Source organism: Leptodactylus fuscus, chromosome 1 (genome assembly GCF_031893055.1).
Source record: "Leptodactylus fuscus isolate aLepFus1 chromosome 1, aLepFus1.hap2, whole genome shotgun sequence".
Lineage (NCBI taxonomy): Eukaryota > Metazoa > Chordata > Amphibia > Anura > Leptodactylidae > Leptodactylus > Leptodactylus fuscus.
The window spans coordinates 154,315,493-154,340,474 of record NC_134265.1 but is presented as its reverse complement, the minus strand read 5'-3'; the positions used below and the strand labels follow the sequence as shown (position 1 = coordinate 154,340,474).

Sequence of the window (24,982 nt, the reverse complement as noted above, 5' to 3'; positions counted from 1 at the left end):
TTCTCCTCTCTTTCACTTTTTCTCCCTCCCCATTTCCCTTTTCTCTCTACGCCCCTCACGCTTCCCCCTCCCCTTCGCTCCCTTTATTCCCAACCCCTCCCTTTTTTCTTCTCCTCCCTCTAATACCTCACTGCTTACTCCCTTTCTGTATCTCTTTCTCTTCTTATACCTTTGGCTGGTTGCGGCCTGCGGCCAGGCCCTTCCTCGATATGTCAGACCACATTCTCACTTCCTTCAATGTCCACGGACTAAACTCCCCCAATAAACGATCACAAATATTTACCATCCTTAAAAGACTTCGCACCAAAATAGCTTTTCTGCAAGAAACACACTTCAAAACTGGAAAAATTCCGCGCTTCTCAACAAAATACTTCCCCCTTTCTTTCCACTCCACCAACCCCTCGGCAGCCACAAAAGGGGTCTCCATCCTTTTCCACCACTCAGTTCCCTTCCATTCCGCACAGACATATGCAGACGCAGATGGCAGGTTCTTGTTCCTCAAAGGCACAATCGCCTCTCAGAAATATACGTTTGTAAATGTGTATGCTCCCAATAAAGACCAGGTCCCTTGGCTACTAGAGGTCCTCAAAAAGCTAGAGTTATTTGCTGAAGGCCCAATCATACTAGCAGGCGACCTCAATCTAGCACTAGATCCATCTTTAGACACCTCCACAGGCTCCTCTTCCACACCGCAGAAAGCCAGAGGCAGGCTTCAACAAGATTTTTCTGACCTAAACTTAATAGATGTCTGGAGAACCCTTAATCCCACTACAAAAGACTTCTCCTTTTATTCTAACCCTCGAAATTCCTATCAACGCTTAGACTACTTTCTCCTCTCCACTGACCTATTACCCCATGTCACTAAGGCCAAAATAGATGTGATATCTGTCTCGGATCATGCCCCGGTATGGATCCAAGTTAACTTTGCCCAGCTCCCGAGGAAAGACTGGAACTGGAGGTTAAACGAATCACTCCTCGATAGATCAGATGTGACCGACTCAATCAAAAAACAACTAGAGACATATTTTAGCATCAATGCAAATTCAGACACTTGCCCCACAATTACATGGGAAGCCCACAAATCTGTGATAAGAGGGGCTTTCATCTCTATTGCTTCTAAACTTAAAAAAGAGTCACAGTTTGAACTCGACTCCATTCTCTCCAACATCTCAAAAATCGAAAGACTTCGCAAGGCCTCCCTTAGAACCAACTCGGACGCAGAATTGCGCTCCCTTAGAGAAAAACTGAAAGACATTATAAACTCCCGCACTGCAAAACAATTCCTCCACTTCCAGCACAGGATCTATGCCCATGGGGACAGAGGAGGTAAGCTCATGACCTCCATGATCAAAAAACAAAAATCAAACTGTTTTATTTCAGAGATTAAAGACCATTTAGGGATAACTAGGCGCTCCACCAAGGACATCTCATACGCGTTCCACAAATTTTACACAGATCTTTACAATCTCACCTCACACCGCACTAATGAGAACATCTCTCTCCACAAAAACAAAATAAATGACTTCTTATCCTCTGTAAACCTTCCTTCTTTAACCAACGAGGACATCTCTCCCCTCCTCGACCCCATATCTCATGAAGAAATAAGACAGGTTTTAAACAGCTTTCCTAAAGGCAAAAGCCCTGGACCGGATGGCTTCCCCCTTCATTACTATAAAACCTTTCTCTCCACACTTCTACCCCACTTTGCCCTTTCTTGTAATGCTCTCCTCTCTGGAAAAGCACTCCTGAAACACGCTCAAGAAGCCCATATCACAATCTTACCCAAAGAGGGAAAAGACCCTAGCGCCTGCGGTAGCTACAGACCCATCTCATTGCTAAATGTCGACCTTAAACTGTGGGCAAAGATCCTAGCATATAGAATTAAGTCCCTCATCCCTAAACTTTTACACCCGGACCAAGCCGGCTTTGTTCTAGGGAGGGAGGGGAAAGATAATTCCCATCGCCTCCTTCATGCTATCGCCCACGCAAAGAAAACTCACTCGGACTTGATACTATTAGGAATAGATGCCGAAAAGGCCTTTGATCGAGTTGACTGGCTCTTTATGAAGGCCACCCTCGAAAAATTTGGTTTTCCTCCAGAGTTTATCACCGCCATTTTCTCCCTTTACGACACTCCTTATGCAAAACTAAAAATTAACGGTACTTTGTCAACCCCCTTTCACATCACGAATGGAACACGACAGGGTTGCCCCCTATCCCCCTCTTTGTTTATTCTAACCCTGGAGCCTCTTTTACAGCTAATTAGGTCCAATCCTGACATTCACGGCTTAAACATAGGGAAGCACACCTTACATACAGCCGCCTTTGCAGACGACGTACTCATTCTGATCTCAAATCCTGAACTAGCTCTGCCAACCATTACTAACCTAATCAGTAACTACAGCACTGTAGCGGGCTACAAAGCTAATCTTGACAAATCAGAAGTCCTAAACATTAATATCCCCCGGAATCGTGCGACTCAAATAGCCGCTTCCACCTCTTTGAAATGGACCTCCAGCAAGATCAAATATCTAGGTATCTACTTAACAGCAGACATCAAGGATCTCTATGAGGCCAACTTTGTCCCGCTCCTGGCGGACATCAGAAAAATGTTAATGTCCTACCAAGGCATGCCCTTTTCATGGTTTGGCAGACGCAACCTCCTGCAGACCTATGCCCTACCCAAAGTACTCTATAGACTCCACATGCTTCCAATTCGTTTACCCCCTCAATTTTTTAAATCCTTAAAATCCCTCTTCTCTTCCTTTCTTTGGAGAGGAAAACACCCGAGACTCTCCATGGCTTTGCTGCTGAAGAAGAAACAAGCAGGTGGGATTGGCCTCCCTAACGTCTTTAGTTACTACAAAGCGGTCCAACTGAAACGTTGGATGGACCTCACGTACAATTCCTCGAACCTCCTGATAGCAGACCTGTCACGCACCACCTTTGGACACTCTACCCTCTCCGACCTCTGGCTTTATGGCCGCCCCGGACATAAGTCCAGCAACGTTCACCATCTTCTCCTTGGAGCTTGCGAAACATGGCGAGATGCGAGAGACACCCTAGCTCCATACCCCTCTCCTCTCCTATCACTAGGCACCCTACCTGAATTCTTAGGAAAGTCGAGTCTGGCAAACCTCCCTGTTTGGTCAACTCTAATCCCTAAAAAACTCTTTGATGTCCTGGGACCCGACCGAAAATTTGATCCAGAGACCTTTCACTCATTGCTCGCAGATATGCCCAGCCCTTCCTTCCTACACACATTACATTTGGAAGGCATAATTAAACAAGCCACTGCCCTGGGGACTATACGGACCTCGCTGACCACATTCGAACGCTCAGTCATGGCAAAACACAAGCTTCTCCACAAAACCTCATATGTTCTTTCATCTCACATTGACCCCTTGGTGATTCAGAAACCCGCCTTCTTATTCGCCTGGGAAGATGACCTTAACGTTACATTCTCGGACGAACAAGTGCAACAAGTTCTGTCACATTCTCATGGGTTTTCCCCTTGTGTTCGCCTCCAAGAATCTCACTATAAACTGCTCACCAGGTGGTATCGGACACCAGACTGGCTACTGAAGCATAATCTGACAGACAAATCATCTTGTTGGAGATGTGGATCTCAGGAAGGTTCCCTGCTCCATATATGGTGGTCCTGCCCTAAAATACAGACTTACTGGCTATCGATTCAAGAAGTAATCCGCGAGCTTACCTCCCCGTCATTTGAACTAACGGACACTATGGTCCTACTGGCCCTCCCGTCCTCCACTTACAAACCTTCAAAATCCAACCTCTTATCTTTACTGATACTAGCAGCAAATGCCTTAATTCCGTTGAAGTGGCTGTCCTCTGACCCCCCTACCAAATCAGAATGGATAGGGAAAGTAAATCAAATTTCTAGATTTGAGGAACTGACGTCCTGGAAAAATAGATCTCATCACAAATTTGAAAAGATTTGGACCCCCTGGCGGTCGCTCTGGCCGCGGGTCGCAACCTAGTCTGCATTCCCTCCTATTCCCCCCCTCCCTCCTCTTTCCCCACTGCCCCCTCAATATCTCATTCACCCGCCCCCCCCCCTCTCCCCTCTCCCCTCTCGCACATCCTCTCCCACCTACCCTTCCCCCCCCCCACTTTCCGCATACGTGTGCCTGATAATGGTCAACTGAGTTTGTTTTATCATATATTGTCCCCCTACAATAGCTTGACTACTCCAAAGCTTACCAACCACAACACCTCCCTGTCTACCTATCTTTTGATTAAGCCCCACCTTCAACTCTCGTTCACCAGGTGCACAGGGATCCATTCCTCTAGTTATTGATTTTTGGCAGGCGCCATGTCTGCCGTAAAGTCAAATACTGAACAAGCCACTACTACTTGCTCTTCCATTCTTTCCATAAACCTCTCACATGTAAGATGTTTTGGTTTGATTGTCATCTCAGTTCTCCCCACCTTGTTTCATTACCAATGTTTTATCACATATGTTTTATCACCAACGATTTGTACTCACAATTGTAATAACTTCCTATTTCTTCGCGATTGTAACCCCTACCCAATCGTATATTCTCTATTTGTTGTAGTCCTATTATAAATTTCAATAAAAATATTATAAAAAAAAAAAAAAAAGTGCGAGCAGCAAAGGCTCCAGCGAGAATTGAACTCGCGACCCCTGATTTTCAAGACCAGTGCTCTAACCACTGAGCTATGAAGCCAAGACAAAAACTCCCCTTCCTTTGGTTTACTTTCCCAAATCTCCTCCACAGTGAACTGGTGCATTACCAATTAGGTGCTCCGGCATGGGATAAGCATAAGTCAAAGACTCTATGAAATCTCAAGTGTAGAACTGATTGCGTGTTTATCGCTAGAGTGACAGAAGAAGGGAACAGGATACCAGTGGATTGGCAAGGAACATAACCCGACTACACGTCTTCATAAAACATCTTACGTTGTACATTACGCTATTCCACTTCACTCAGCATGTGAGATCCTGAGACTCGAAAAGTTCTGCTAGCTAATATTAGCATAAATCTATAGCTTAACAACCCTGGTGGTAGACTTGTATACAAGTTGAATCTTTCATCAACATTTTTCCTAACTATAGTCTTATTTGTAAAAATAGGCTATATTTGGCCCGTTTACATGGAGTCTATCAGCAGCATATTGTTTACAAACCCCAACACAGTACCTTGTAGTGGTGTTTCTACACTTTCCAAATATGCCTCTGTTTTTCAACTTTCGTGCCCATCTTCATGTAAATGGCCATGTTAATTATATGCAAATGAGGAGAAAAATGCTTTGCTTTGCCCGGGAAACTAGAGCTGAGACTGAAGCCCATCAAGCTACGGCATACCCGCAAAGAACTAGTGCCTTCATTTTCATAGGAATAAAACAGCAATTTCTATGAAATTTTGCTCCAGAACTCAGCAAGGGTCTTATGAGTGGAAACTCCACTACAAACTAATGTGGTTAACTACATTTACTTATGACACACTCCATCTAACCATAACAGAGATCCTGTTCCTGAAACCAAAGTACCAAAGCGTGGGTAAGATTTAAGCTAACACAAAGGCTTCAGCGAGAGTCGAACTCTCGACCCCTGGTTTACGAGACCAGTGCTCTAACCTCTGCGTTATGAAGCCTTCCTAGACCTATGTGTATATCGATATGTCGGAGCAAAGCTTTGTTTTAGAGCTCTAGAAGCTCTTTGGTGGTGTTTGTATTGATGACGGTAAAATACTTCATGGTAAAAGCACATGGAAACAGTTGAAAAATCTTCCTTTAGCAATGAATTTGACATTGCCATAGAAGAAGATCAATTTGCTAGGTACATGAAGGCTTATTCTTACCCGACCAGAGTAATAATTATTGCGTAAGACTTGTAAAACCTGTAAAGATGGATATGAGAAATATTCTAATACATGTTAGAGCTGCTCCACATTATAAAGAGTTTCAACGGGAGGTTGAACATGCCTAAATTCCTATTTAGACAGGCAAACATCTGAATGTTATAGATACCAAACAGAGATGCATCTCCACTCAAAGCGAGAAATGCTCCATGAGGATTTCATTTTCAAAGGTACAGTATTTAACCACCGTGTCTAAATGTTTTCTGGGTCTATATTTGACATCTTAGACCAAGCTAGTAGGGTGATGGTCAGTCGGAAAGATAGACGTGATCTTTCACAAAAGTGCGAGCAGCAAAGACTCCAGCGAGAATTGAACTCGCGACCCCTGGTTTACAAGACCAGTGCTCTAACCACTGAGCTATGAAGCCAAGACAAAAACTCACCTTCCTTTGGTTTACTTTTCCAAACCTCCTCCACAGTGAACTGGTGCATTACCAATTAGGTGCTCCGGCATGAGATAAGCATAAGTCAAAGACTCTATGAAATCTGAAGTGTAGAACTGATTGCGTGTTTATCGCTAGAATGACAGAAGAAGGGAACAGGATACCAGTGGATTGGCAAGGAACATAACCCGACTACACGTCTTCATAAAACATCTTACGTTGTACATTACGCTATTCCACTTCACTCAGCATGTGAGATCCTGAGACTCGAAAAGTTCTGCTAGCTAATATTAGCATAAATCTATAGCTTAACAACCCTGGTGGTAGACTTGTATACAAGTTGAATCTTTCATCAACATTTTTCCTAACTATAGTCTTATTTGTAAAAATAGGCTATATTTGGCCCGTTTACATGGAGTCTATCAGCAGCAAATTGTTTACAAACCCCAACACAGTACCTTGTAGTGGTGTTTCTACACTTTCCAAATATGCCTCTGTTTTTCAACTTTGGTGCCCATCTTCATGTAAATGGCCATGTTAATTATATGCAAATGAGGAGAAAAACGCTTTGCTTTGCCCGGGAAACTAGAGCTGAGACTGAAGCCCATCAAGCTACGGCATACCCGCAAAGAACTAGTGCCTTCATTTTCATAGGAATAAAACAGCAATTTCTATGAAATTTTGCTCCAGAACTCAGCAAGGGTCCTATGAGTGGAAACTCCACTACAAACTAATGTGGTTAACTACATTTACTTATGACACACTCCATCTAACCATAACAGAGATCCTGTTCCTGAAACCAAAGTACCAAAGCGTGGGTAAGATTTAAGCTAACACAAAGGCTTCAGCGAGAGTCGAACTCGCGACCCCTGGTTTACGAGACCAGTGCTCTAACCTCTGAGCTATGAAGCCTTCCTAGACCTATGTGTATATCGATATGTCGGAGCAAAGCTTTGTTTTAGAGCTCTAGAAGCTCTTTGGTGGTGTTTGTATTGATGACGGTAAAATACTTCATGGTAAAAGCACATGGAAACAGTTGAAAAATCTTCCTTTAGCAATGAATTTGACATTGCCATAGAAGAAGATCAATTTGCTAGGTACATGAAGGCTTATTCTTACCTGACCAGAGTAATAATTATTGCGTAAGACTTGTAAAACCTGTAAAGATGGATATGAGAAATATTCTAATACATGTTAGAGCTGCTCCACATTATAAAGAGTTTCAACGGGAGGTTGAACATGCCTAATTTCCTATTTAGACAGGCAAACATCTGAATGTTATAGATACCAAACAGAGATGCATCTCCACTCAAAGCAAGAAATGCTCCATGAGGATTTCATTTTCAAAGGTACAGTATTTAACCACCGTGTCTAAATGTTTTCTGGGTCTATATTTGACATCTTAGACCAAGCTAGTAGGGTGATGGTCAGTCGGAAGGATCGACGTGATCTTTCACAAAAGTGCGAGCAGCAAAGGCTCCAGCGAGAATTGAACTCGCGACCCCTGGTTTACAAGACCAGTGCTCTAACCACTGAGCTATGAAGCCAAGACAAAAACTCCTCTTCCTTTGGTTTACTTTTCCAAACCTCCTCCACAGTGAACTGGTGCATTACCAATTAGGTGCTCCGGCATGGGATAAGCATAAGTCAAAGACTCTATGAAATCTCAAGTGTAGAACTGATTGCGTGTTTATCGCTAGAGTGACAGAAGAAGGGAACAGGATACCAGTGGATTGGCAAGGAACATAACCCGACTACACGTCTTCATAAAACATCTTACGTTGTACATTACGCTATTCCACTTCACTCAGCATGTGAGATCCTGAGACTCGAAAAGTTCTGCTAGCTAATATTAGCATAAATCTAGAGCTTAACAACCCTGGTGGTAGACTTGTATACAAGTTGAATCTTTCAACAACATTTTTCCTAACTATAGTCTTATTTGTAAAAATAGGCTATATTTGGCCCGTTTACATGGAGTCTATCAGCAGCAAATTGTTTACAAACCCCAACACAGTACCTTGTAGTGGTGTTTCTACACTTTCCAAATATGCCTCTGTTTTTCAACTTTGGTGCCCATCTTCATGTAAATGGCCATGTTAATTATATGCAAATGAGGAGAAAAATGCTTTGCTTTGCCCGGGAAACTAGAGCTGAGACTGAAGCCCATCAAGCTACGGCATACCCGCAAAGAACTAGTGCCTTCATTTTCATAGGAATAAAACAGCAATTTCTATGAAATTTTGCTCCAGAACTCAGCAAAGGTCCTATGAGTGGAAACTCCACTACAAACTAATGTGGTTAACTAAATTTACTTATGACACACTCCATCTAACCATAACAGAGATGCTGTTCCTGAAACCAAAGTAACAAAGCGTGGGTAAGATTTAAGCTAACACAAAGGCTTCAGCGAGAGTCGAACTCGCGACCCCTGGTTTACGAGACCAGTGCTCTAACATCTGAGCTATGAAGCCTTCCTAGACCTATGTGTATATCGATATGTCGGAGCAAAGCTTTGTTTTAGAGCTCTAGAAGCTCTTTGGTGGTGTTTGTATTGATGACGGTAAAATACTTCATGGTAAAAGCACATGGAAACAGTTGAAAAATCTTCCTTTAGCAATGAATTTGACATTGCCATAGAAGAAGATCAATTTGCTAGGTACATGAAGGCTTATTCTTACCCGACCAGAGTAATAATTATTGCGTAAGACTTGTAAAACCTGTAAAGATGGATATGAGAAATATTCTAATACATGTTAGAGCTGCTCCACATTATAAAGAGTTTCAACGGGAGGTTGAACATGCCTAAATTCCTATTTAGACAGGCAAACATCTGAATGTTATAGATACCAAACAGAGATGCATCTCCACTCAAAGCGAGAAATGCTCCATGAGGATTTCATTTTCAAAGGTACAGTATTTAACCACCGTGTCTAAATGTTTTCTGGGTCTATATTTGACATCTTAGACCAAGCTAGTAGGGTGATGGTCAGTCGGAAGGATCGACGTGATCTTTCACAAAAGTGCGAGCAGCAAAGGCTCCAGCGAGAATTGAACTCGCGACCCCTGGTTTACAAGACCAGTGCTCTAACCACTGAGCTATGAAGCCAAGACAAAAACTCGCCTTCCTTTGGTTTACTTTTCCAAACCTCCTCCACAGTGAACTGGTGCATTACCAATTAGGTGCTCCGGCATGGGATAAGCATAAGTCAAAGACTCTATGAAATCTCAAGTGTAGAACTGATTGCGTGTTTATCGCTAAAGTGACAGAAGAAGGGAACAGGATACCAGTGGATTGGCAAGGAACATAACCCGACTACACGTCTTCATAAAACATCTTACGTTGTACATTACGCTATTCCACTTCACTCAGCATGTGAGATCCTGAGACTCGAAAAGTTCTGCTAGCTAATATTAGCATAAATCTATAGCTTAACAACCCTGGTGGTAGACTTGTATACAAGTTGAATCTTTCATCAACATTTTTCCTAACTGTAGTCTTATTTGTAAAAATAGGCTATATTTGGCCCGTTTACATGGAGTCTATCAGCAGCAAATTGTTTACAAACCCCAACACAGTACCTTGTAGTGGTGTTTCTACACTTTCCAAATATGCCTCTGTTTTTCAACTTTCGTGCCCATCTTCATGTAAATGGCCATGTTAATTATATGCAAATGAGGAGAAAAATGCTTTGCTTTGCCCGGGAAACTAGAGCTGAGACTGAAGCCCATCAAGCTACGGCATACCCGCAAAGAACTAGTGCCTTCATTTTCATAGGAATAAAACAGCAATTTCTATGAAATTTTGCTCCAGAACTCAGCAAGGGTCCTATGAGTGGAAACCCCACTACAAACTAATGTGCTTAACTAAATCTACTTATGACACACTCCATCTAACCATAACAGAGATCCTGTTCCTGAAACCAAAGTACCAAAGCGTGGGTAAGATTTAAGCTAACACTAAGGATTCAGCGAGAATTGAACTCGCGACCCCTGGTTTACGAGACCAGTGCTCTAACCTCTGAGCTATGAAGCCTTCCTAGACCTATGTGTTTATCGATATGTCAGAGCAAAGCTTTGTTTTAGAGCTCTAGAAGCTCTTTGGTGGTGTTTGTATTGATGACGGTAAAATACTTCATGATAAAAGCACATGGAAACAGTTGAAAACTCTTCCTTTAGCAATGAATTTGACATTGCCATAGAAGAAGATCAATTTGCTAGGTACATGAAGGCTTATTCTTACCCGACCAGAGTAATAATTATTGCGTAAGACTTGTAAAACCTGTAAAGATGGATATGAGAAATATTCTAATACATCTTAGAGCTGCTCCACATTATAAAGAGTTTCAACGGGAGGTTGAACATGCCTAATTTCCTATTTAGACAGGCAAACATCTGAATGTTATAGATACCAAACAGAGATGCATCTCCACTCAAAGCGAGAAATGCTCCATGAGGATTTCATTTTCAAAGGTACAGTATTTAACCACCGTGTCTAAATGTTTTCTGGGTCTATATTTGACATCTTAGACCAAGCTAGTAGGGTGATGGTCAGTCGGAAGGATCGACGTGATCTTTCACAAAAGTGCGAGCAGCAAAGGCTCCAGCGAGAATTGAACTCGCGACCCCTGGTTTACAAGACCAGTGCTCTAACCACTGAGCTATGAAGCCAAGACAAAAACTCCTCTTCCTTTGGTTTACTTTTCCAAACCTCCTCCACAGTGAACTGGTGCATTACCAATTAGGTGCTCCGGCATGGGATAAGCATAAGTCAAAGACTCTATGAAATCTCAAGTGTAGAACTGATTGCGTGTTTATCGCTAGAGTGACAGAAGAAGGGAACAGGATACCAGTGGATTGGCAAGGAACATAACCCGACTACACGTCTTCATAAAATATCTTATGTTGTACATTACGCTATTCCACTTCACTCGGCATGTGAGATCCTGAGACTCGAAAAGTTCTGCTAGCTAATATTAGCATAAATCTATAGCTTAACAACCCTGGTGGTAGACTTGTATACAAGTTGAATCTTTCATCAACATTTTTCCTAACTATAGTCTTATTTGTAAAAATAGGCTATATTTGGCCCGTTTACATGGAGTCTATCAGCAGCAAATTGTTTACAAACCCCAACACAGTACCTTGTAGTGGTGTTTCTACACTTTCCAAATATGCCTCTGTTTTTCAACTTTGGTGCCCATCTTCATGTAAATGGCCATGTTAATTATATGCAAATGAGGAGAAAAATGCTTTGCTTTGCCCGGGAAACTAGAGCTGAGACTGAAGCCCATCAAGCTACGGCATACCCGCAAAGAACTAGTGCCTTCATTTTCATAGGAATAAAACAGCAATTTCTATGAAATTTTGCTCCAGAACTCAGCAAGGGTCCTATGAGTGGAAACTCCACTACAAACTAATGTGCTTAACTAAATTTACTTATGACACACTCCATCTAACCATAACAGAGATCCTGTTCCTGAAACCAAAGTACCAAAGCGTGGGTAAGATTTAAGCTAACACAAAGGCTTCAGCGAGAGTCGAACTCGCGACCCCTGGTTTACGAGACCAGTGCTCTAACCTCTGAGCTATGAAGCCTTCCTAGACCTATGTGTATATCGATATGTCGGAGCAAAGCTTTGTTTTAGAGCTCTAGAAGCTCTTTGGTGGTGTTTGTATTGATGACGGTAAAATACTTCATGGTAAAAGCACATGGAAACAGTTGAAAAATTTTCCTTTAGCAATGAATTTGACATTGCCATAGAAGAAGATCAATTTGCTAGGTACATGAAGGCTTATTCTTACCCGACCAGAGTAATAATTATTGCGTAAGACTTGTAAAACCTGTAAAGATGGATATGAGAAATATTCTAATACATGTTAGAGCTGCTCCACATTATAAAGAGTTTCAACGGGAGGTTGAACATGCCTAAATTCCTATTTAGACAGGCAAACATCTGAATGTTATAGATACCAAACAGAGATGCATCTCCACTCAAAGCGAGAAATGCTCCATGAGGATTTCATTTTCAAAGGTACAGTATTTAACCACCGTGTCTAAATGTTTTCTGGGTCTATATTTGACATCTTAGACCAAGCTAGTAGGGTGATGGTCAGTCGGAAGGATCGACGTGATCTTTCACAAAAGTGCGAGCAGCAAAGGCTCCAGCGAGAATTGAACTCGCGACCCCTGGTTTTCAAGACCAGTGCTCTAACCACTGAGCTATGAAGCCAAGACAAAAACTCCTCTTCCTTTGGTTTACTTTTCCAAATCTTCTCCACAGTGAACTGGTGCATTACCAATTAGGTGCTCCGGCATGGGATAAGCATAAGTCAAAGACTCTATGAAATCTCAAGTGTAGAACTGATTGCGTGTTTATCGCTAGAGTGACAGAAGAAGGGAACAGGATACCAGTGGATTGGCAAGGAACATAACCCGACTACACGTCTTCATAAAACATCTTACGTTGTACATTACGCTATTCCACTTCACTCAGCATGTGAGATCCTGAGACTCGAAAAGTTCTGCTAGCTAATATTAGCATAAATCTATAGCTTAACAACCCTGGTGGTAGACTTGTATACAAGTTGAATCTTTCATCAACATTTTTCCTAACTATAGTCTTATTTGTAAAAATAGGCTATATTTGGCCCGTTTACATGGAGTCTATCAGCAGCAAATTGTTTACAAACCCCAACACAGTACCTTGTAGTGGTGTTTCTACACTTTCCAAATATGCCTCTGTTTTTCAACTTTGGTGCCCATCTTCATGTAAATGGCCATGTTAATTATATGCAAATGAGGAGAAAAATGCTTTGCTTTGCCCGGGAAACTAGAGCTGAGACTGAAGCCCATCAAGCTACGGCATACCCGCAAAGAACTAGTGCCTTCATTTTCATAGGAATAAAACAGCAATTTCTATGAAATTTTGCTCCAGAACTCAGCAAGGGTCCTATGAGTGGAAACTCCACTACAAACAAATGTGCTTAACTAAATTTACTTATGACACACTCCATCTAACCATAACAGAGATCCTGTTCCTGAAACCAAAGTACCAAAGCGTGGGTAAGATTTAAGCTAACACAAAGGCTTCAGCGAGAGTCGAACTCGCGACCCCTGGTTTACGAGACCAGTGCTCTAACCTCTGAGATATGAAGCCTTCCTAGACCTATGTGTATATCGATATGTCGGAGCAAAGCTTTGTTTTAGAGCTCTAGAAGCTCTTTGGTGGTGTTTGTATTGATGACGGTAAAATACTTCATGGTAAAAGCACATGGAAACAGTTGAAAAATCTTCCTTTAGCAATGAATTTGACATTGCCATAGAAGAAGATCAATTTGCTAGGTACATGAAGGCTTATTCTTACCCGACCAGAGTAATAATTATTGCGTAAGACTTGTAAAACCTGTAAAGATGGATATGAGAAATATTCTAATACATGTTAGAGCTGCTCCACATTATAAAGAGTTTCAACGGGAGGTTGAACATGCCTAAATTCCTATTTAGACAGGCAAACATCTGAATGTTATAGATACCAAACAGAGATGCATCTCCACTCAAAGCGAGAAATGCTCCATGAGGATTTCATTTTCAAAGGTACAGTATTTAACCACCGTGTCTAAATGTTTTCTGGGTCTATATTTGACATCTTAAACCAAGCTAGTAGGGTGATGGTCAGTCGGAAGGATCGACGTGATCTTTCACAAAAGTGCGAGCAGCAAAGGCTCCAGCGAGAATTGAACTCGCGACCCCTGGTTTACAAGACCAGTGCTCTAACAACTGAGCTATGAAGCCAAGACAAAAACTCCCCTTCCTTTGGTTTACTTTTCCAAACCTCCTCCACAGTGAACTGGTGCATTACCAATTAGGTGCTCCGGCATGGGATAAGCATAAGTCAAAGACTCTATGAAATCTCAAGTGTAGAACTGATTGCGTGTTTATCGCTAGAGTGACAGAAGAAGGGAACAGGATACCAGTGGATTGGCAAGGAACATAACCCGACTACACGTCTTCATAAAATATCTTACGTTGTACATTACGCTATTCCACTTCACTCGGCATGTGAGATCCTGAGACTCGAAAAGTTCTGCTAGCTAATATTAGCATAAATCTATAGCTTAACAACCCTGGTGGTAGACTTGTATACAAGTTGAATCTTTCATCAACATTTTTCCTAACTATAGTCTTATTTGTAAAAATAGGCTATATTTGGCCCGTTTACATGGAGTCTATCAGCAGCAAATTGTTTACAAACCCCAACACAGTACCTTGTAGTGGTGTTTCTACACTTTCCAAATATGCCTCTGTTTTTCAACTTTGGTGCCCATCTTCATGTAAATGGCCATGTTAATTATATGCAAATGAGGAGAAAAATGCTTTGCTTTGCCCGGGAAACTAGAGCTGAGACTGAAGCCCATCAAGCTACGGCATACCCGCAAAGAACTAGTGCCTTCATTTTCATAGGAATAAAACAGCAATTTCTATGAAATTTTGCTCCAGAACTCAGCAAGGGTCCTATGAGTGGAAACTCCACTACAAACTAATGTGCTTAACTAAATTTACTTATGACACACTCCATCTAACCATAACAGAGATCCTGTTCCTGAAACCAAAGTACCAAAGCGTGGGTAAGATTTAAGCTAACACAAAGGCTTCAGCGAGAGTCGAACTCGCGACCCCTGGTTTACAAGACCAGTGCTCTAACCTTTGAGCTATGAAGCCTTCCTAGACCTATGTGTATATCGATATGTCGGAGCAAAGCTTTGTTTTAGAGCTCTAGAAGCTCTTTGGTGGTGTTTGTATTGATGACGGTAAAATACTTCATGGTAAAAGCACATGGAAACAGTTGAAAAATCTTCCTTTAGCAATGAATTTGACATTGCTATAGAAGAAGATCAATTTGCTAGGTACATGAAGGCTTATTCTTACCCGACCAGAGTAATAATTATTGCGTAAGACTTGTAAAACCTGTAAAGATGGATATGAGAAATATTCTAATACATGTTAGAGCTGCTCCACATTATAAAGAGTTTCAACGGGAGGTTGAACATGCCTAAATTCCTATTTAGACAGGCAAACATCTGAATGTTATAGATACCAAACAGAGATGCATCTCCACTCAAAGCGAGAAATGCTCCATGAGGATTTCATTTTCAAAGGTACAGTATTTAACCACCGTGTCTAAATGTTTTCTGGGTCTATATTTGACATCTTAGACCAAGCTAGTAGGGTGATGGTCAGTCGGAAGGATCGACGTGATCTTTCACAAAAGTGCGAGCAGCAAAGGCTCCAGCGAGAATTGAACTCGCGACACCTGGTTTACAAGACCAGTGCTCTAACCACTGAGCTATGAAGCCAAGACAAAAAACTCCTCTTCCTTTGGTTTACTTTTCCAAACCTCCTCCACAGTGAACTGGTGCATTACCAATTAGGTGCTCCGGCATGGGATAAGCATAAGTCAAAGACTCTATGAAATCTCAAGTGTAGAACTGATTGCGTGTTTATCGCTAGAGTGACAGAAGAAGGGAACAGGATACCAGTGGATTGGCAAGGAACATAACCCGACTACACGTCTTCATAAAACATCTTACGTTGTACATTACGCTATTCCACTTCACTCAGCATGTGAGATCCTGACACTCGAAAAGTTCTGCTAGCTAATATTAGCATAAATCTATAGCTTAACAACCCTGGTGGTAAACTTGTATACAAGTTGAATCTTTCATCAACATTTTTCCTAACTATAGTCTTATTTGTAAAAATAGGCTATATTTGGCCCGTTTACATGGAGTCTATCAGCAGCAAATTGTTTACAAACCCCAACACAGTACCTTGTAGTGGTGTTTCTACACTTTCCAAATATGCCTCTGTTTTTCAACTTTGGTGCCCATCTTCATGTAAATGGCCATGTTAATTATATGCAAATGAGCAGAAAAATGCTTTGCTTTGCCCGGGAAACTAGAGCTGAGACTGAAGCCCATCAAGCTACGGCATACCCGCAAAGAACTAGTGCCTTCATTTTCATAGGAATAAAACAGCAATTTCTATGAAATTTTGCTCCAGAACTCAGCAAGGGTCCTATGAGTGGAAACTCCACTACAAACTAATGTGGTTAACTAAATTTACTTATGACACACTCCATCTAACCATAACAGAGATCCTGTTCCTGAAACCAAAGTAACAAAGCGTGGGTAAGATTTAAGCTAACACAAAGGCTTCAGCGAGAGTCGAACTCGCGACCCCTGGTTTAAGAGACCAGTGCTCTAACCTCTGAGCTATGAAGCCTTCCTAGACCTATGTGTATATCCATATGTCGGAGCAAAGCTTTGTTTTAGAGCTCTAGAAGCTCTTTGGTGGTGTTTGTATTGATGACGGTAAAATACTTCATGGTAAAAGCACATGGAAACAGTTGAAAAATCTTCCTTTAGCAATGAATTTGACATTGCCATAGAAGAAGATCAATTTGCTAGGTACATGAAGGCTTATTCTTACCCGACCAGAGTAATAATTATTGCTTAAGACTTGTAAAACCTGTAAAGATGGATATGAGAAATATTCTAATACATGTTAGAGCTGCTCCACATTATAAAGAGTTTCAACGGGAGGTTGAACATGCCTAAATTCCTATTTAGACAGGCAAACATCTGAATGTTATAGATACCAAACAGAGATGCATCTCCACTCAAAGCGAGAAATGCTCCATGAGGATTTAATTTTCAAAGGTACAGTATTTAACCACCGTGTCTAAATGTTTTCTGGGTCTATATTTGACATCTTAGACCAAGCTAGTAGGGTGATGGTCAGTCGGAAGGATCGACGTGATCTTTCACAAAAGTGCGAGCAGCAAAGGCTCCAGCGAGAATTGAACTCGCGACCCCTGGTTTACAAGACCAGTGCTCTAACCACTGAGCTATGAAGCCAAGACAAAAACTCCCCTTCCTTTGGTTTACTTTTCCAAACCTCCTCCACAGTGAACTGGTGCATTACCAATTAGGTGCTCCGGCATGGGATAAGCATAAGTCAAAGACTCTATGAAATCTCAAGTGTAGAACTGATTGCGTGTTTATCGCTAGAGTGACAGAAGAAGGGAACAGGATACCAGTGGATTGGCAAGGAACATAACCCGACTACACGTCTTCATAAAACATCTTACGTTGTACATTACGCTATTCCACTTCACTCAGCATGTGAGATCCTGAGACTCGAAAAGTTCTGCTAGCTAATATTAGCATAAATCTATAGCTTAACAACCCTGGTGGTAGACTTGTATACAAGTTGAATCTTTCATCAACATTTTTCCTAACTATAGTCTTATTTGTAAAAATAGGCTATATTTGGCCCGTTTACATGGAGTCTATCAGCAGCAAATTGTTTACAAACCCCAACACAGTACCTTGTAGTGGTGTTTCTACACTTTCCAAATATGCCTCTGTTTTTCAACTTTGGTGCCCATCTTCATGTAAATGGCCATGTTAATTATATGCAAATGAGGAGAAAAATGCTTTGCTTTGCCCGGGAAACTAGAGCTGAGACTGAAGCCCATCAAGCTACGGCATACCCGCAAAGAACTAGTGCCTTCATTTTCATAGGAATAAAACAGCAATTTCTATGAAATTTTGCTCCAGAACTCAGCAAGGGTCCTATGAGTGGAAACTCCACTACAAACTAATGTGGTTAACTAAATTTACTTATGACACACTCCATCTAACCATAACAGAGATCCTGTTCCTGAAACCAAAGTACCAAAGCGTGGGTAAGATTTAAGCTAACACAAAGGCTTCAGCGAGAGTCGAACTCGCGACCCCTGGTTTACGAGACCAGTGCTCTAACCTCTGAGATATGAAGCCTTCCTAGACCTATGTGTATATCGATATGTCGGAGCAAAGCTTTGTTTTAGAGCTCTAGAAGCTCTTTGGTGGTGTTTGTATTGATGACGGTAAAATACTTCATGGTAAAAGCACATGGAAACAGTTGAAAAATCTTCCTTTAGCAATGAATTTGACATTGCCATAGAAGAAGATCAATTTGCTAGGTACATGAAGGCTTATTCTTACCCGACCAGAGTAATAATTATTGCGTAAGACTTGTAAAACCTGTAAAGATGGATATGAGAAATATTCTAATACATGTTAGAGCTGCTCCACATTATAAAGAGTTTCAACGGGAGGTTGAACATGCCTAAATTCCTATTTAGACAGGCAAACATCTGAATGTTATAGATACCAAACAGAGATGCATCTCCACTCAAAGCGAGAAATGCTCCATGAGGATTTCATTTTCAAAGGTACAGTATTTAACCACCGTGTCTAAATGTTTTCTGGGTCTATATTTGACATCTTAGACCAAGCTAGTAGGGTGATGGTCAGTCGGAAGGATCGACGTGATCTTTCACAAAAGTGCGAGCAGCAAAGGCTCCAGCGAGAATTGAACTCGCGACCCCTGGTTTACAAGACCAGTGCTCTAACCACTGAGCTATGAAGCCAAGACAAAAACTCCTCTTCCTTTGGTTTACTTTTCCAAACCTTCTCCACAGTGAACTGGTGCATTACCAATTAGGTGCTCCGGCATGGGATAAGCATAAGTCAAAGACTCTATGAAATCTCAAGTGTAGAACTGATTGCGTGTTTATCGCTACAGTGACAGAAGAAGGGAACAGGATACCAGTGGATTGGCAAGGAACATAACCCGACTACACGTCTTCATAAAACATCTTACGTTGTACATTACGCTATTCCACTTCACTCAGCATGTGAGATCCTGAGACTCGAAAAGTTCTGCTAGCTAATATTAGCATAAATCTATAGCTTAACAACCCTGGTGGTAGACTTGTATACAAGTTGAATCTTTCATCAACATTTTTCCTAACTATGGTCTTATTTGTAAAAATAGGCTATATTTGGCCCGTTTACATGGAGTCTATCAGCAGCAAATTGTTTACAAACCCCAACACAGTACCTTGTAGTGGTGTTTCTACACTTTCCAAATATGCCTCTGTTTTTCAACTTTGGTGCCCATCTTCATGTAAATGGCCATGTTAATTATATGCAAATGAGGAGAAAAATGCTTTGCTTTGCCCGGGAAACTAGAGCTGAGACTGAAGCCCATCAAGCTACGGCATACCCGCAAAGAACTAGTGCCTTCATTTTCATAGGAATAAAACAGCAATTTCTATGAAATTTTGCTCCAGAACTCAGCAAGGGTCCTATGAGTGGAAACTCCACTACAAACTAATGTGCTTAACTAAATTTACTTATGACACACTCCATCTAACCATAACAGAGATCCTGTTCCTGAAACCAAAGTACCAAAGCGTGGGTAAGATTTAAGCTAACACAAAGGCTTCAGCGAGAGTCGAGCTCGCGACCCCTGGTTTACGAGACCAGTGCTCTAACCTCTGAGCTATGAAGCCTTCCTAGACCTATGTGTATATCGATATGTCGGAGCAAAGCTTTGTTTTAGAGCTCTAGAAGCTCTTTGGTGGTGTTTGTATTGATGACGGTAAAATACTTCATGGTAAAAGCACATGGAAACAGTTGAAAAATCTTCCTTTAGCAATGAATTTGACATTGCCATAGAAGAAGATCAATTTGCTAGGTACATGAAGGCTTATTCTTACCCGACCAGAGTAATAATTATTGCGTAAGACTTGTAAAACCTGTAAAGATGGATATGAGAAATATTCTAATACATGTTAGAGCTGCTCCACATTATAAAGAGTTTCAACGGGAGGTTGAACATGCCTAAATTCCTATTTAGACAGGCAAACATCTGAATGTTATAGATACCAAACAGAGATGCATCTCCACTCAAAGCGAGAAATGCTCCATGAGGATTTCATTTTCAAAGGTACAGTATTTAACCACCGTGTCTAAATGTTTTCTGGGTCTATATTTGACATCTTAGACCAAGCTAGTAGGGTGATGGTCAGTCGGAAGGATCGACGTGATCTTTCACAAAAGTGCGAGCAGCAAAGGCTTCAGCGAGAATTGAACTCGCGACCCCTGGTTTACAAGACCAGTGCTCTAACCACTGAGCTATGAAGCCAAGACAAAAACTCCACTTCCTTTGGTTTACTTTTCCAAACCTCCTCCACAGTGAACTGGTGCATTACCAATTAGGTGCTCCGGCATGGGATAAGCATAAGTCAAATACTCTATAAAATCTCAATTGTAGAACTGATTGCGTGTTTATCGCTAGAGTGACAGAAGAAGGGAACAGGATACCAGTGGATTGGCAAGGAACATAACCCGACTACACGTCTTCATAAAACATCTTACGTTGTACATTACGCTATTCCACTTCACTCGGCATGTGAGATCCTGAGACTCGAAAAGTTCTGCTAGCTAATATTAGCATAAATCTATAGCTTAACAACCCTGGTGGTAGACTTGTATACAAGTTCAATCTTTCATCAACATTTTTCCTAACTATAGTCTTATTTGTAAAAATAGGCTATATTTGGCCCGTTTACATGGAGTCTATCAGCAGCAAATTGTTTACAAACCCCAACACAGTACCTTGTAGTGGTGTTTCTACACTTTCCAAATATGCCTCTGTTTTTCAACTTTGGTGCCCATCTTCATGTAAATGGCCATGTTAATTATATGCAAATGAGGAGAAAAATGCTTTGCTTTGCCCGGGAAACTAGAGCTGAGACTGAAGCCCATCAAGCTACGGCATACCCGCAAAGAACTAGTGCCTTCATTTTCATAGGAATAAAACAGCAATTTCTATGAAATTTTGCTCCAGAACTCAGCAAGGGTCCTATGAGTGGAAACTCCACTACAAACTAATGTGCTTAACTAAATTTACTTATGACACACTCCATCTAACCATAACAGAGATCCTGTTCCTGAAACCAAAGTACCAAAGCGTGGGTAAGATTTAAGCTAACACAAAGGCTTCAGCGAGAGTCGAACTCGCGACCCCTGGTTTACGAGACCAGTGCTCTAACCTCTGAGCTATGAAGCCTTCCTAGACCTATGTGTATATCGATATGTCGGAGCAAAGCTTTGTTTTAGAGCTCTAGAAGCTCTTTGGTGGTGTTTGTATTGATGACGGTAAAATACTTCATGGTAAAAGCACATGGAAACAGTTGAAAAATTTTCCTTTAGCAATGAATTTGACATTGGCATAGAAGAAGATCAATTTGCTAGGTACATGAAGGCTTATTCTTACCCGACCAGAGTAATAATTATTGCGTAAGACTTGTAAAACCTGTAAAGATGGATATGAGAAATATTCTAATACATGTTAGAGCTGCTCCACATTATAAAGAGTTTCAACGGGAGGTTGAACATGCCTAAATTCCTATTTAGACAAGCAAACATCTGAATGTTATAGATACCAAACAGAGATGCATCTCCACTCAAAGCGAGAAATGCTCCATGAGGATTTCATTTTCAAAGGTACAGTATTTAACCACCGTGTCTAAATGTTTTCTGGGTCTATATTTGACATCTTAGACCAAGCTAGTAGGGTGATGGTCAGTCGGAAGGATCGACGTGATCTTTCACAAAAGTGCGAGCAGCAAAGGCTCCAGCGAGAATTGAACTCGCGACCCCTGGTTTACAAGACCAGTGCTCTAACCACTGAGCTATGAAGCCAAGACAAAAACTCCCCTTCCTTTGGTTTACTTTTCCAAACCTCCTCCACAGTGAACTGGTGCATTACCAATTAGGTGCTCCGGCATGGGATAAGCATAAGTCAAAGACTCTATGAAATCTCAAGTGTAGAACTGATTGCGTGTTTATCGCTAGAGTGACAGAAGAAGGGAACAGGATACCAGTGGATTGGCAAGGAACATAACCCGACTACACGTCTTCATAAAACATCTTACGTTGTACATTACACTATTCCACTTCACTCAGCATGTGAGATCCTGAGACTCGAAAAGTTCTGCTAGCTAATATTAGCATAAATCTATAGCTTAACAACCCTGGTGGTAGACTTGTATACAAGTTGAATCTTTCATCAACATTTTTCCTAACTATAGTCTTATTTGTAAAAATAGGCTATATTTGGCCCGTTTACATGGAGTCTATCAGCAGCAAATTGTTTACAAACCCCAACACAGTACCTTGTAGTGGTGTTTCTACACTTTCCAAATATGCCTCTGTTTTTCAACTTTGGTGCCCATCTTCATGTAAATGGCCATGTTAATTATATGCAAATGAGGAGAAAAATGCTTTGCTTTGCCCGGGAAACTAGAGCTGAGACTGAAGCCCATCAAGCTACGGCATACCCGCAAAGAACTAGTGCCTTCATTTTCATAGGAATAAAACAGCAATTTCTATGAAATTTTGCTCCAGAACTCAGCAAGGGTCCTATGAGTGGAAACTCCACTACAAACTAATGTGCTTAACTAAATTTACTTATGACACACTCCATCTAACCATAACAGAGATCCTGTTCCTGAAACCAAAGTACCAAAGCGTGGGTAAGATTTAAGCTAACACAAAGGCTTCAGCGAGAGTCGAACTCGCGACCCCTGGTTTACGAGACCAGTGCTCTAACCTCTGAGCTATGAAGCCTTCCTAGATCTATGTGTATATCGATATGTCGGAGCAAAGCTTTGTTTTAGAGCTCTAGAAGCTCTTTGGTGGTGTTTGTATTGATGACGGTAAAATACTTCATGGTAAAAGCACATGGAAACAGTTGAAAAATCTTCCTTTAGCAATGAATTTGACATTGCCATAGAAGAAGATCAATTTGCTAGGTACATGAAGGCTTATTCTTACCCGACCAGAGTAATAATTATTGCGTAAGACTTGTAAAACCTGTAAAGATGGATATGAGAAATATTCTAATACATGTTAGAGCTGCTCCACATTATAAAGAGTTTCAACGGGAGGTTGAACATGCCTAAATTCCTATTTAGACAGGCAAACATCTGAATGTTATAGATACCAAACAGAGATGCATCTCCACTCAAAGCGAGAAATGCTCCATGAGGATTTCATTTTCAAAGGTACAGTATTTAACCACCGTGTCTAAATGTTTTCTGGGTCTATATTTGACATCTTAGACCAAGCTAGTAGGGTGATGGTCAGTCGGAAGGATCGACGTGATCTTTCACAAAAGTGCGGGGGGGCGGAGCCTAACCGCTGAAGTGGATGGAGGTCTGAGCCTGCAGCTCCGTCTACAGAGCAGCCTTACCCCGACCCTACCGCAATTAACCGCCTGAAAATGGGCAAACAAAACCGGGAACGTGGAGGGGACCTGCCGGGGACACCAAACCGCAGGTCCAGTTCGGCAGAACTCCACAAATTCTTCCGAAAAAAGGCCTCTCAGTCTCCGGCCTTGGCACGCAAGATGGCGCCCGAAGATCTGCAGTCAGGGGACGCCCCTGAAGAGTCTGACGTGGAGAGCATGTCTGGCGCAGACATACAGGACACAGGTACGCGCCCCATTACCCAAGCCTTTCTCATGAAAGCCCTAGCAAAAACTATTGCCCCAGTTATGGCCGAATTAGCTGAGATGAAAGCCGAGCTCCAACACATGGGAGGCCGCGTAGATAGATTGGAGTCTGCCCACACGGACATAACACAACACACGGCCACAGCAGCATTGCATATCTCCAATCATCACAACCATCTCAATCGCCTCCATGACATGATTGAGGACTTGGAGAATAGGAACAGGAGAAGAAACATCAGACTGAAGGGCTTACCTGAGTCTTTCCCCCCTGACTCTCTGAGGGAGATCATGTCCGCCATCTTTACAGACATCCTAGGCTCAGAGAGGGCTGCATCCATCCAGATTGAGAGGGTACATCGCTCCATTAGGGCTAAGCCTGCAACTACAGAGCCTCCTAGGGACATAATATGTGGTCTATTGACTTCTGTGGACACAACAGAAGTCCTCATGGCGTCAAGGGACAAGAGACCCCTAATGTATGAGGGCCATGAAATACAGCTATATCAAGATCTGGCACCCTCCACACTCGCTAAGAGGAGATTATTGAAACCATTGCTAGCTACCCTGAGAGAGAAAGGCTTATCTTATGCGTGGCTGTTCCCATTCGGTCTCTCTGTCATGAATCAGGGCCGCAGGATATATTACTGGGTCTGGACCCGATACCCATACCATCTTGGTCAATGCTTCCCGAGGATGTGCACGATTGGCCACCCTTACCCACCCTGGAGAAACAGGCACCATATCGCAGATCTAAATCTCCGAAACAGAAGAAGCCGGTTGCTAGGGGCATTATCAGTGACTGATTCTTCCTCAGCCTTGTCGCCAACCCTTTTTCTTGACACTCTCCCTTAACAGACCTCTGTTATGTTCTGTTATTTCTTGTTATGACACCCACCTAGTATTACTTCTCAGGGACACATCACCCCAAGGTGTCCTCTACCGTTGGGGACGGACAGGACCGGTAGAGCATCCACGTTTTCTGCTATAAACTTTACCATCGGTTCCGTACCAGCTTCTCTATCTGGATCCAATGCTCTCCTCCCTTGATATAAACCCAACGGGACCTTTCCTCACAACACTGCTCGGAATCCCCCCATCCAGATGAGTCTCTTCACCTAATGTTATTGCCTTGTGTATTATTGAGGGTTCTTTCCCTCTCCCCTGGCCCCGAGTCCCCTGTTTCGGGTTCCGCGGCCGGGGGCGATGGATCCCCTCTAGCCTCCCTCTCCTCCTTCCTCCCTCCCCTCCCTCCTCCCCTTCCCTCAAGTTAG

At 42.0% G+C, this 24,982-nt stretch overlaps 1 protein-coding gene and 22 non-coding genes across 23 annotated transcripts in view; all 23 read right to left on the bottom strand.

Annotated features, from left to right (window-relative positions):
• The window catches only part of APBA1 (amyloid beta precursor protein binding family A member 1), a 567,069-nt gene that overhangs the window by 23,342 nt on the left and 518,745 nt on the right, over nt 1–24,982 (bottom strand). The gene's annotated exons all lie outside the window — the stretch shown is intronic.
• Nucleotides 4,643–4,715, bottom strand: TRNAS-UGA (transfer RNA serine (anticodon UGA)). Its single transcript has one exon. It is a non-coding gene; the product is annotated as a tRNA-Ser (tRNA).
• Nucleotides 6,205–6,277, bottom strand: TRNAT-UGU (transfer RNA threonine (anticodon UGU)). Its single transcript has one exon. It is a non-coding gene; the product is annotated as a tRNA-Thr (tRNA).
• Nucleotides 7,132–7,204, bottom strand: TRNAT-CGU (transfer RNA threonine (anticodon CGU)). Its single transcript has one exon. It is a non-coding gene; the product is annotated as a tRNA-Thr (tRNA).
• On the bottom strand, nt 7,767–7,839 carry TRNAT-UGU (transfer RNA threonine (anticodon UGU)). Its single transcript has one exon. It is a non-coding gene; the product is annotated as a tRNA-Thr (tRNA).
• On the bottom strand, nt 8,694–8,766 carry TRNAT-CGU (transfer RNA threonine (anticodon CGU)). Its single transcript has one exon. It is a non-coding gene; the product is annotated as a tRNA-Thr (tRNA).
• TRNAT-UGU (transfer RNA threonine (anticodon UGU)) lies at nt 9,329–9,401 on the bottom strand. Its single transcript has one exon. It is a non-coding gene; the product is annotated as a tRNA-Thr (tRNA).
• On the bottom strand, nt 10,256–10,328 carry TRNAT-CGU (transfer RNA threonine (anticodon CGU)). Its single transcript has one exon. It is a non-coding gene; the product is annotated as a tRNA-Thr (tRNA).
• Nucleotides 10,891–10,963, bottom strand: TRNAT-UGU (transfer RNA threonine (anticodon UGU)). The gene has a single exon. It is a non-coding gene; the product is annotated as a tRNA-Thr (tRNA).
• Nucleotides 11,818–11,890, bottom strand: TRNAT-CGU (transfer RNA threonine (anticodon CGU)). The gene has a single exon. It is a non-coding gene; the product is annotated as a tRNA-Thr (tRNA).
• TRNAS-UGA (transfer RNA serine (anticodon UGA)) lies at nt 12,453–12,525 on the bottom strand. Its single transcript has one exon. It is a non-coding gene; the product is annotated as a tRNA-Ser (tRNA).
• Nucleotides 13,380–13,452, bottom strand: TRNAT-CGU (transfer RNA threonine (anticodon CGU)). The gene has a single exon. It is a non-coding gene; the product is annotated as a tRNA-Thr (tRNA).
• On the bottom strand, nt 14,015–14,087 carry TRNAT-UGU (transfer RNA threonine (anticodon UGU)). Its single transcript has one exon. It is a non-coding gene; the product is annotated as a tRNA-Thr (tRNA).
• On the bottom strand, nt 14,942–15,014 carry TRNAT-UGU (transfer RNA threonine (anticodon UGU)). Its single transcript has one exon. It is a non-coding gene; the product is annotated as a tRNA-Thr (tRNA).
• Nucleotides 15,577–15,649, bottom strand: TRNAT-UGU (transfer RNA threonine (anticodon UGU)). The gene has a single exon. It is a non-coding gene; the product is annotated as a tRNA-Thr (tRNA).
• TRNAT-UGU (transfer RNA threonine (anticodon UGU)) lies at nt 17,140–17,212 on the bottom strand. Its single transcript has one exon. It is a non-coding gene; the product is annotated as a tRNA-Thr (tRNA).
• On the bottom strand, nt 18,067–18,139 carry TRNAT-CGU (transfer RNA threonine (anticodon CGU)). The gene has a single exon. It is a non-coding gene; the product is annotated as a tRNA-Thr (tRNA).
• On the bottom strand, nt 18,702–18,774 carry TRNAT-UGU (transfer RNA threonine (anticodon UGU)). Its single transcript has one exon. It is a non-coding gene; the product is annotated as a tRNA-Thr (tRNA).
• Nucleotides 19,629–19,701, bottom strand: TRNAT-CGU (transfer RNA threonine (anticodon CGU)). Its single transcript has one exon. It is a non-coding gene; the product is annotated as a tRNA-Thr (tRNA).
• TRNAT-UGU (transfer RNA threonine (anticodon UGU)) lies at nt 20,264–20,336 on the bottom strand. Its single transcript has one exon. It is a non-coding gene; the product is annotated as a tRNA-Thr (tRNA).
• Nucleotides 21,191–21,263, bottom strand: TRNAT-CGU (transfer RNA threonine (anticodon CGU)). Its single transcript has one exon. It is a non-coding gene; the product is annotated as a tRNA-Thr (tRNA).
• TRNAT-UGU (transfer RNA threonine (anticodon UGU)) lies at nt 21,826–21,898 on the bottom strand. Its single transcript has one exon. It is a non-coding gene; the product is annotated as a tRNA-Thr (tRNA).
• Nucleotides 22,753–22,825, bottom strand: TRNAT-CGU (transfer RNA threonine (anticodon CGU)). The gene has a single exon. It is a non-coding gene; the product is annotated as a tRNA-Thr (tRNA).